Source organism: Melozone crissalis, unplaced genomic scaffold, assembly GCF_028551555.1.
Source record: "Melozone crissalis strain CALT ecotype California unplaced genomic scaffold, PUWL_Pcris_2 ptg000006l_1, whole genome shotgun sequence".
NCBI lineage: Eukaryota > Metazoa > Chordata > Aves > Passeriformes > Passerellidae > Melozone > Melozone crissalis.
The window spans coordinates 18993946-19004588 of NW_026535784.1; the positions used below are offsets into that span (position 1 = coordinate 18993946).

Here is a 10643-nt window from a genome sequence, read left to right on the forward strand (position 1 = left end):
AAAACTCCACAAAGCAAACCAATTTGCAAAAAATGTGTCACAACAGGGGCAAACTGATGCTGGAAAAATTAACTTTTATTTGAAAAACTAAATCATACAAACAGGTGCACACAATCTGTAGTATTAAAGTCACTGTAGCATCTCTCTGCAGGACTTTTCTTCATGATTCATCAAGCTTTCATAGACGTATATACAAGTGATATACAGCACAATTGTTGGAAAAGATGGTAAGAAAATTTCGCAGAAATTAACAACTTTAAGTTGTGTGAGATGTATGAGATTTAAAGAATAGGCTTACTGACAGAATTCAAGCTTTGCAGAGTAGGGGGCAGCTGAGAAGTTTTATCCTGTATGGAATGGACATTAGAAACCAAAGACACTTGGCTGTGTGGTTAGCTGTCTTTCTTGGCATCCTATAATGCCAGGATTGTCAAGCAAACTGCTTCTGGCAAGAGGCTTTTCTGAGCAGTAACATGGATATTTATATATGGCAAACTTTATGGTCCTGTCATCACTGTTGGTTCAGCCACTTGCTAGGGCAGCTGAAGTGCTGTGAGAATATTATGTGCAGGAGAATAAATTATTCTGCACATATCTGCATTTATTTTCAGTGAATAGCAGGATTGATCTGCAGCACAAACCAATCTGTTCTGGAAATATAAGATCATATATACTCGGTAGTAAATGTGAAAGATACCAGTTCCAGACAAACTCTCTGTACTCAGCTCTTCTCTAGGATTGTTGTAGTTTCCTGAGGAGGCGAAGGGAGCCGACCCACCCTTATTGATCAGCATCGAACTCCGATTTATTGATCCAGCATGCACACTTTTATAACCGTGTTAATTAAGTTCATACATATTGCAAAACCTGAGCTCATTATTGGCTACAGATTACACACCAACCCCTCCTTTTGTTTTCCATACCTGTGGTTTCTTATTGAGACCAAAACTTGTTTTTCTCATCCTGTTATTGACTGTTCTCAAGGCCTCCATGTTTGTCATCCTGCTTTCCCATCACTATCCAAGGACAAGGTATTTACTTGTTATTAAAAAACAAGCCTGAGAACTTTGCTGTTTACAGGAACGTGTCTGAGAACTTTGCTGTTTACAGCTACCTTTTACTTTTCAATCAGCTGTATATTTTCATGGCCTTTTTTCCTTCAAGCCATGTCTGAGCAAAATTCTCCAACAGTTTCCTATGCCTAAAAAGCAGTTTTGTCCACTAGAAATTCTATGTGTTCCTGAAATACTTGGGTTTTGTTTCAACCAGCTTTTGTCTTCTTTCTCAAACCATTCACCCATTTTCTTTGCTGATGGACAGAGTCTTTGCACAATAGCCTGGCAAGTATCTTCGGAGTTTCTGGCTTGTGAAAAATATCACACAGAAAGCTCAATAGATAATTTTGTAATTTGGTATGTGGTTCCAAATCTGCAGGAAAAACCCCATATTAAGTCATACAAGTCAAACAAGACTTTTGCAAGGAGCAAGAAAACCATCATGTCTGAGTGCAATTTAGATGACTTGCTGGAATCAGTAGTTTCTCTATGCAGTGCTTTAATAGCATATTAGCTAGTGATAAACCTGACACAACTGGAAGTGTTTATCCAAAATATACCATGTGAGACTGTTGCATCTGTCTACACAGCTGATCCTGTCTTTGGTGCTCCTTAATAGTCTTGCTTTGTACCTCACTTTTTGAAATGCCAATTTTCATTTCTAGATATTTCTCCCAAAGTGCTCAGGGTTCTACACCACCCTAACTCTCATTGGTCAGGTATCTAAAAGTAGATATCCTATAAACTCTAGAGACCATGCAGAAAATATTGCTTTACTGGCTCTCATTTCAAAACTGATTGTTTTCTCTCTGGGTCTGAGGAAGGATCAGGAGAAACAGAAGCTTTACAGTTCCATTGAGTCTTTACTGGAGTCATTCAAGGCCAGGTTGGATTGGGCTCTGAGTAACCTGGTCCAGTGGTAAATGGAACAAGATATTATTTATGGTCTCTTCCAATGCTTACCATTCTATAATTCTATGATTTTCTAAACTATTTTCACTGAGTGATAAGTAGCTACAACAGTATTTCCTTTGTCTTCCGATTTTTATTTTATCAGTCCAATGGGACACAGGAGCTGAAGTACCATTTTGAATGAAGATAACACAAGTGTGATTATTAAAGTACTTCAAAAAATATTTTTAAAGCATTTTTTCCATCATAAAAACTTTATTGTATATCAATAGAAATTGTGCTTTTGCCAACAAATATATTGAGAAGATGTCTTTTCCCAATATACAGATGTTCTTTGATACACTGAGGTCTTTCAAGAAGAAAAAATTTCAGGGAATTTGTGACTTACAGGAGTATCAGGGAAGAGACACAATTTGCAGTAAACACTGTATGGTTAACTGTAGAAAGAAAATAGAAAATGAAAATGCAGATAACACTGAAAAACAGTGCTAATGGAGGCAACTTTCATAACTGGTATTGAAATAACAACAAAAATTATTCAACTACGAATTAACAGAAACAAAAGCTACAGTTTAAGGTAGACTATGATGTTGAATGATGCACAATTTGCCTGAATCTAAGCATAGCTGGGTTTGATAATACTGTAATAAGTGTTGGGTTGGGTTATTTTTATAATGTGAACTCACCTAGGTAACATTTCTATGCACATTTGATCACATACATGTTTTCCAATACAAAGACTGAAGAAAAAAGAAGGAATATAAAAAGCAAAAATGTCGTCATTATTTTCCAAAATTCAGCCCTCATGTAGAACAAAAGTCTGAGCAGCCACAGCTATATTTAAAATAAACTAAGCAAAGACTGAAGAAAAGATTTCTTTCCTTCTTCCAGAAAATTATTTATGTTGCTTTTTCTTTCAGATTTCCATTTAAAGAAATGCCATTTTAATTGGCATAATCTTTTGAAGCAGAACATTTGCCACTTTTTAAACAATAACCAGAGAACAGACATAGCATGTGTAAATGTGTGCCACTTGTTTTTCCTCACCTAGTACCTAGTTTATTATACAGAGTACAGAAGCAAAAGCAATTATGCAAAGGACAAAATAGATTTTGTTGAAGGTACATATATTGCACTAATTTGCACCTGAGTATAGTTCATTAATTCCACTGCACTTTTTATCATCTCCTGCTTAATTTCTCCTTTTTTTCCTGTTTTTTTTTTTTTTTTCTCTCTTGGTAATGTAAATTCATTCTCTAGCCAGAGCTAAGAAGCTAAAAAGATTTAGGTCATGATTAAATGCTCCAGTACCAATGACTATCAGTAGACATAAACCTATGAAAAGGATTCAGTTTCTCAGTTAATTATGAAGATATCTGACTCCACTGCCTTTTCCCATTCATTTTCAAGACATTTGATCAAAATAGCACCATGCCATAGTTTCTACATCTAGGAAGTGTAAATGGACACAGACACTTCTATCTTAAATTGACAGTAGGCAGAACATACTAGCCACTGTGAAGAAAATTAACTCTACCCCAGCCAAAACCAGCACAACTGGATGTCAAATGATGGCCTTACAGTAAAAGTATTTTCTTTATGTAATCAAGAATGAGGTGTTTGTCTACCAGGAGTTTGTCAGTAAGTTGAAACAAGCTGAATTAAACAGAATGCTCACAGCTTAATAATGGACTGATAAAATGTCTATGTCTTAACCTCTCTCACTGATAAGGACTAATCAAATGACATTTATTCAGTTGTTACTGAATACAATTTCTTCAGTGAATTAAAAAGGGCTTAGTAAAAAAAAAAGAAATAGATATATATATATATAAAAGCATAATTCATTAGAAGGGTGTACACTATTAAGATGGGAATCAGAAGCAGACATGATAAACAATAAAACTGGCAAATCACATATTTAAACACATAGAAATTTCTAGGTACCTAAACAATCCTTTCATATGGGCCAACAATGAATAGCAGATTGCATCTTAATATGAGGTTACTTTTAATTTGTAGCATCACAAAAGAAATTTGCAAGAAAGAGGTGCTTAAAACATGACCATATATAGCTGACTCTAAAAGTAGAAGGAGATATGGCAGCTACCCATTGCTAGAAAGAATAGAGGTATTCACATTTTCCACCCTGACTGATAATCCCTCTTCAGTTTGAAGGGAATGTTTTCCATCAAATTTCCCTTCCAGATTCCCCAGATGGCTGAATCTGGGTCAGAGGATTCATGATAAAAGAAAGAAGTAAGTGAAAAGGTGATTCCAAAGCTTTATGTGTAGGGTGATGACAACTCTTTGTTCAATTTCTTAATCTGTTTCTACATTTTTCTAGATACAGATGCTATAAAAATATAATGCTACTGTAAACTCATAGTCCTCATGTCCTGGCTTTAACCGGAAATACTTACCTTAATTAATACTCTGGTTTCTCTTCAGATTGTATAAATCTTTTGCCTTTTACTAAAGATTTCCATGGAGACGAACAGGCACAAGTGCCAAGAATTTTTATTTTTCTCATTAGCAACACAGGTGTAGGGCAGGACTCTCCTCTGGGTGATTAAGAGAGGCCTCCAGGGAGCACGGGGACCCAGAGCGGGGCAAACAGGAGTGAGTCAGGAGGGACAAACAGGGGCGTGGCACATCCCTGAGGGCGTGGCACAACTCTGAGGGGGTGGCACATTTCTGACGGCGTGGCACATTTCTGAGGGCGTGGAACATTTCTGAGGGTGTGGCACATCTCTGAGGGTGTGGTACAGCTGTGAGGGCGTGGCACATCGAGAGGGTGTGGCACAGCTGTGAGGGCGTGGCACATCGAGAGGGCATGGCCCATTTCTGAGGGCGTGGCACATTGAGAGGGCGTGGCACAGCTCTGAGGGTGTGGCACATTGAGAGGGCATGGCACAGCTCTGAGGGCGTGGCATGGCTCTGAGGGTGTGGCGCAACTCTGAGGGTGTGGCACAGCATTTTGCACAGTAGTTCCTGCAGGCAGGGCAAACCGGCAGGGTTGCAGGTTTTCTCCTGCTAAAGGTGTTTTTAGTTGCTTGTCGTGTTTCTGTTGGTTGTTTTTACAGGGTTTTTTTTTTGTTAATAATGATTTTTACAGGGTCAAAACCTGTGATTATTAGCAGTGTATGTAACCAAATGGAGCCCTCTGAAAGGATGTGTCTGTCCAGACCCATTCCTATGCAGAGTGCTTGAATTTATCAGTGGTACCGGGTGGGTTGCAGAAGAAGCCTGCCTGTGGTGTGAGCAGGTGAATGATTGCCTTTCACCCGTGGCCAAGTATGGGGAGGAAGTTGAAAGACTAAGGACTTTTGCCTTGAAAGGCTGCATTTCCCCTTCCACAGGGGAAAAGCTGCAAACAGATGCAAATGCTATCAGTACAAGTCTGCTGCTGCAGCAAAACCTTCTCAGTCTCAACTAGCAATACGGCATGGCCTGCCTGGGTCCTGCACCTCACAGGTATTTCCCCATGGGTAAAAGTATCTGCTAAACACTTAAGAAATCTTCTAGGATAAAGGGGATGCTCCCCATCATCTTTGAGTTGAGAAAGGTGGCCTGTGGATGCCAGTCAGGCAGGTCCAGTAAATGGGAGTCACAGGCACCTTCTGGAGGCGAGCTTGTGAGAAAAAAACAGCTCCAGGAAAATGGGAAGGGACAGTGTGTGGGGCTTCCACAGTGGCAGATGGGAGCAATGGAACTCCAGAGGATCAAGCAACCTATAGCTGGACTATCAATATTCATATTAAAGAGAGTGTTAGGAGACTGCTAGGTTCAGAGAAAGGCAGCTCTACTAATTGTTTCTTGCTATGGGTGGTCAGCCAGAAGTTGAGTATAAAAGACCCCTGGTAGTTGCAAAGTAAGCACTAACAGTGAAAATGCTTTTGAATTTCTCATTTTCCCAGCAAAATATCAGGCTTTTTAATGAAAACTCTCTTCCTGCTGACATCCTTTGGCCTCACTCCTTACAGTAGCAGCATGTCCTGCTCTACCAGATAGCATCTTTAGGGTATCCCCTTTCTCTTCTCAGTCAGTGCTATCTTTTCTGGTTACATTGAGTTTACGACCAGAATCAATAATATAGGTAAGGCATGAATAATTTATATCCACCAGGATCAGTTTTCGTCTCCCACAGGAGCCTATGAGAGCGATCATTGTTAAACTCATCTCTCAGGTTTGTGTACTCACTCTGCCACTTCACAACAGCCAGAGTCATGAGACAACCTATACTTCTTGAAACATGTATTGCAGCTGCCTTTGCTTTGTCAATAAAAAATTGATTCCGTAGATGGATATAATTGATATATTGATATAATTGATATATCAATAAAATATAATTGATATTGTAGGAAGTTTAGCCACATATTTTTCTTCTCACTTTCCTGCTTGAATTCAGTTTTAAAATACCTATGTAATATCTCCTGTTATATGAAAATATATATTTGGCCTGATTCCAGCTACATTTGTTTTGGATTTATAGTTGTTAGCTGTCTTCTGTTAAATAAGTGCTGATTTACATTACCTTGAGTCCAACTTCACCAGCCATTATCCCAGGCTTCAAAAATATCCTCTAAAATCTCTCTCAGGTATTGCAAAGTTAACCCACAACAGCAGACAGGTAAGACAGTCTGACTCATGTTAACAACCAATTTTTTCCCCATCTATTTAATAGCTCGTGAAGTTTAAAAGCCAGGTTCCTCAATTACTTTTTGCATTTCAGCCAATTCATTCTGGTAACGTCTCCCTGTAAAAATGAGATAACATGCTGTAAAGATAAAAGTGTACCAACGTGCACTTAACTGAATGTCTGCATGATGGGGGTTCTGCATGTCAGAGCTGCTGTGCTAGTAGAAGATGACTTGAAATAAGCCCTTTAATTGATCTGCACATCAAATGCTCTGAAAAATGTAAAAAAGGGGCTTAGACTGTCAGTAGTTTGGTTAGCTCACAGTGTATTGTCTCCAGTCTAATTTCTTCAATGTGCATGGTGATAACAATGGCTAAAATTCATCTGCTGCCATGTGTCAATACATTTCAACAACCATTAGCAACTGGCTGTTTGAATATTTTCTTGTATTTCTTTCTTGAATATAGAATCACTAAAGCAGTGTTAGGGTATTTTAGCATACTGTCTCCTAGGTCATTTGCCCATTTTTGTATGAAACATGCCTTTTCACCATCTCTGGCTGTCACAGAAGTTCATAGTGTTTATAGAGAGGAAAAACGTTGGGAAACCGTTCCAGTGTGCTGCAGGCTTTCTGAGAACAGATGTCAGCTAGACATAAAAAAATCCCTTGGCTCAACTGAATTTACCTTATAGACATCCTTGGGCTATTAAAAAAACAACCTTGACTTCTGTTCCCCATCACATAGAATTAGTGTGCTGTTGACTTTATGCTTGATCTAACACCACTGAACTTAGTAGTCTTATACCAGGGATGAATTCGGCCCTTGGTCTTTAAAGCAATCCTTCCCCTTGTGTGTAACAATAACACCATATGGTGAGTCCTTGGCTTGGTATCCATAGCTCAGCTTGCTATCACTCCTTTGTGATGCTGTTGCTGGAAAAGGTTAGAGCCTGCAGATCTGGTTCAGTCAATTCCAAATCTGCAGCAACAGAGGGTGAAAAAGGAGTTAACGGTGAGCTTCATGCTCCTGCTCATACTGAGGGGGCTTTACAGGCCCTCACACAGGTTGAATTGTTCACTGTTTATGGAGCTATGGACTTGAGATGTACATAGAATCATAACAGCAATCCTCTTCCTAAACATTCAATTATTCTTGTAGTTCAGTCAGTGAGACATTCCTCCTCCTAACTTCTTGGAAAAGCAGCAGTGCCTGGATAAGCTCCCCTCCACACCATCTCAAAGGAAGACCTTTGCCATGAATATGTTCAGCAAGGAGTTAGTGAGCCCAGAGAAGCAGTTTTGTCATAGTGCACTATGTACTCAAAAACAATCCAAGGAGCTTCACTCAAAAATTCTCCTCCCCATGTTGAAACTGTCAGCCAGGAAGCTACAATTACCTCAATATATCTGCTGAATTTAATTGTCCGAACTGCTTTTTCCCTATACTGGTAAAAACCTGTCCTTGCATGTTGCAAACTAGGTGAAATTGCAATTTGACCATGCCAGTTTTTTCAAAGCCTCTTCAGTGGTTTTCTCCTTGAAGCCATATTATGGTATCCCTGTGCCACGAACTGCAGAGCTGCCCCTCTGCCTTTTGCCACCTGCCTTGTAGCAGGATTAGCTCCTGTTCGGTCTGGTTTTTGCCAACTTCCTGTTTGTCTCAAGCATGTCTCCAGTTTCTCTGCTGAGCTGTGTGTGGAAAATAGCTTGCAGATAAAAGATGTCAGTTTGATGCTTTCAGCTCCCTCCCTGAAGCTGTTCAAACATATTCAAGACTTCTGCTGTTGAATATCAAAATACTAAATTAAGATTTTTTCTTATTTCTAGATGGGTTTGTACATAAAGAATTCAAACACCATTATATATAAAGAGTGATATTGCTTTATCCAAAGTTTTAGGAAGTGTTGAGCTTCTTTTGCAAATAAATTAATTAGTCTTTCACTTGAAAATCAATCCTTCAGGGAATTTTCATGCTGTTTCCAATCTGCACTTGTCTCAGCTAAGCTTAGAAACAGAGAGACAGCTCTTCAAACTTCCTGTATCATTAAAATTCACAGAGCATTTATGGAAGAAGAACCATTAAAAGATTTATTTCAATGTTACTGGTGAGGTTGTTTTCTCTTGTTTTTAATAATTGATGGTTCTTTTTCCTGCAGAACTAGTTTGTACACTTGCAGTATGGCACAGAGGAAAATTCACAAAGCATAGATGAGCTTCAGAGGTGCTACCTCTTCTGAGTCCCTCCTCATTTGAGGGGGAGAGGCAAACTTTTCTGAAGAGCAATTCTAGAATAAAAGCCCATTTAAGGCATATAAATCTTCTCCCAAAGGAGCTGTCTCTGTCAGCTGATGACAGGCCTGGAGGTTAAAATCTCCAGTACTAAAGTTAGCCTTTGTGGACACCCTTTCCCATTGCAGGGCTTTTTACTGAACAATCACCTACTTTCTATTTCACAGATTTCTGCCTCATTGGATGCACTGAAGGGAAGAACAGCCTGTGTCAGTACTTATTTATTTTTCCTGCCAGCCTCTTTGTCAACCTGTGGTCTTTTGCTTTATTTACTGCCAACTGTTCAGACCCTACTCCAAGTGCAGAAAACATATCATTTTCCAATCCAACTGTGAGATGAGAGGGTAGGATTGTTCTCCTTTTACTAATCAGGACATAAAGGGCAGTGAAATTACAGACATAAAAGAAAACTATAAACACCACGAGACACATGAGCAGGGTTTGAATGTTCAGAGCAGAGCTCCTGTGGCTGGGGCAGCAGCTGATAAACATTACAGAGTCTTCATGCTCTGTATGAGCCAGTACCAGTGGAGGATGAGAGCCACAACTTAGCAGAGGATTTTCCAGCTTTGATGGCTGCTGTGTCTCTGGCATGTGTGGGTCCATTTTTGCACTTGGAGAGATGCTTTGCCCTCCCCTAGGCCTGCATCTCCCTGTCCCTTTAGCTTGTTCCTATCCAGTCCTCTTCTGAACCTCTTAGAGGCTCTCTCTCTCTACAACCCTGAATGCCATACTCTCATCTGCAGGTCTTTATTCAACTCTTTGCATCCTTTATTCCTCTCTTTGCATGTGTTCACTATTTTCAGCCTTGCTGTCCTAGTTTCACTGTGTGTTTCCCTCTCCCAGCACACTTCTCACTCATCTAGGTCTTTTGCCTTGAAAGGCTGCATTTCCCCATTTCAGAGGCTGCTGCTTTCTCCTGGGCTCCAGCAACAGCCACTCTTAGGGCAGTGGAACAGGCATTCTCATAGACCCATTGCTCATAGCAATCATAAGTAATAATTTCAATAAGTAAAAAATTCTATTTCAGAGTCACTTTGCACATTCTTCAGAAGGAGGAGCACTGAAAATGTGAAAAACAGTAAGGATTTTTTTTGCAGGTTAGTAAGTTGGCCATTCTTTAGTAGGCATTCTTTGAAACAGCTGCTTTTCTTAGTCAAAGCAGGAATATATTGGGAGGCCTTATTCCACAGAGTCTTGGTCTCAATGGAACATAGACCAATTACTAGCCCTTGCTGATACTGTTGGAAACTTTTTTAAAGAAACTTTCTAAAAGAAATTCTGTCTGAAGTGCATTTGCTGACATGGAAAATTTTAGCAGCAACAGCTGAAATTTGACAAACTGGTAGATAATTGAATGCAGGATCTTATACAGAAAGTGTTAGATGGCAGCCGTTTTTATGCTCATATTCCTACTCAGCTCCATTTATAATGTGCCACTTTTCAATCGCTACAGTAATGGATGAGAAGAACATTATTTAACTTTTCATCACTTTCTTGCAATTATAAATGGAATAATTACATTAAGTGTATAAAAATTTTCACATAAAATGTGTTGGTGGTTTCAGGATATTCTTATTTAGCTTTTAATGACAAAATGCATAACACTATTTTGGACTGAAATCAATAGTCCAATCAATATGTAGTCATGATAATTTTTTAAGTTATTATGAATATGTATTATTTTTGGTAGTAAAGTTCTATGCTTTTTCTACTTTTTGTATTGTTTGATTTTACACATACT

General features: G+C 39.0%; 1 non-coding gene across 1 annotated transcript; it reads left to right on the forward strand.

Moving 5' to 3' along the window:
- Window positions 1-4398: 4398 nt before the first annotated feature.
- Window positions 4399-4508, forward strand: LOC128950974 (U5 spliceosomal RNA). Its single transcript, XR_008484410.1, has one exon. It is a non-coding gene; the product is annotated as a U5 spliceosomal RNA (small nuclear RNA).
- Window positions 4509-10643: the final 6135 nt, after the last annotated feature.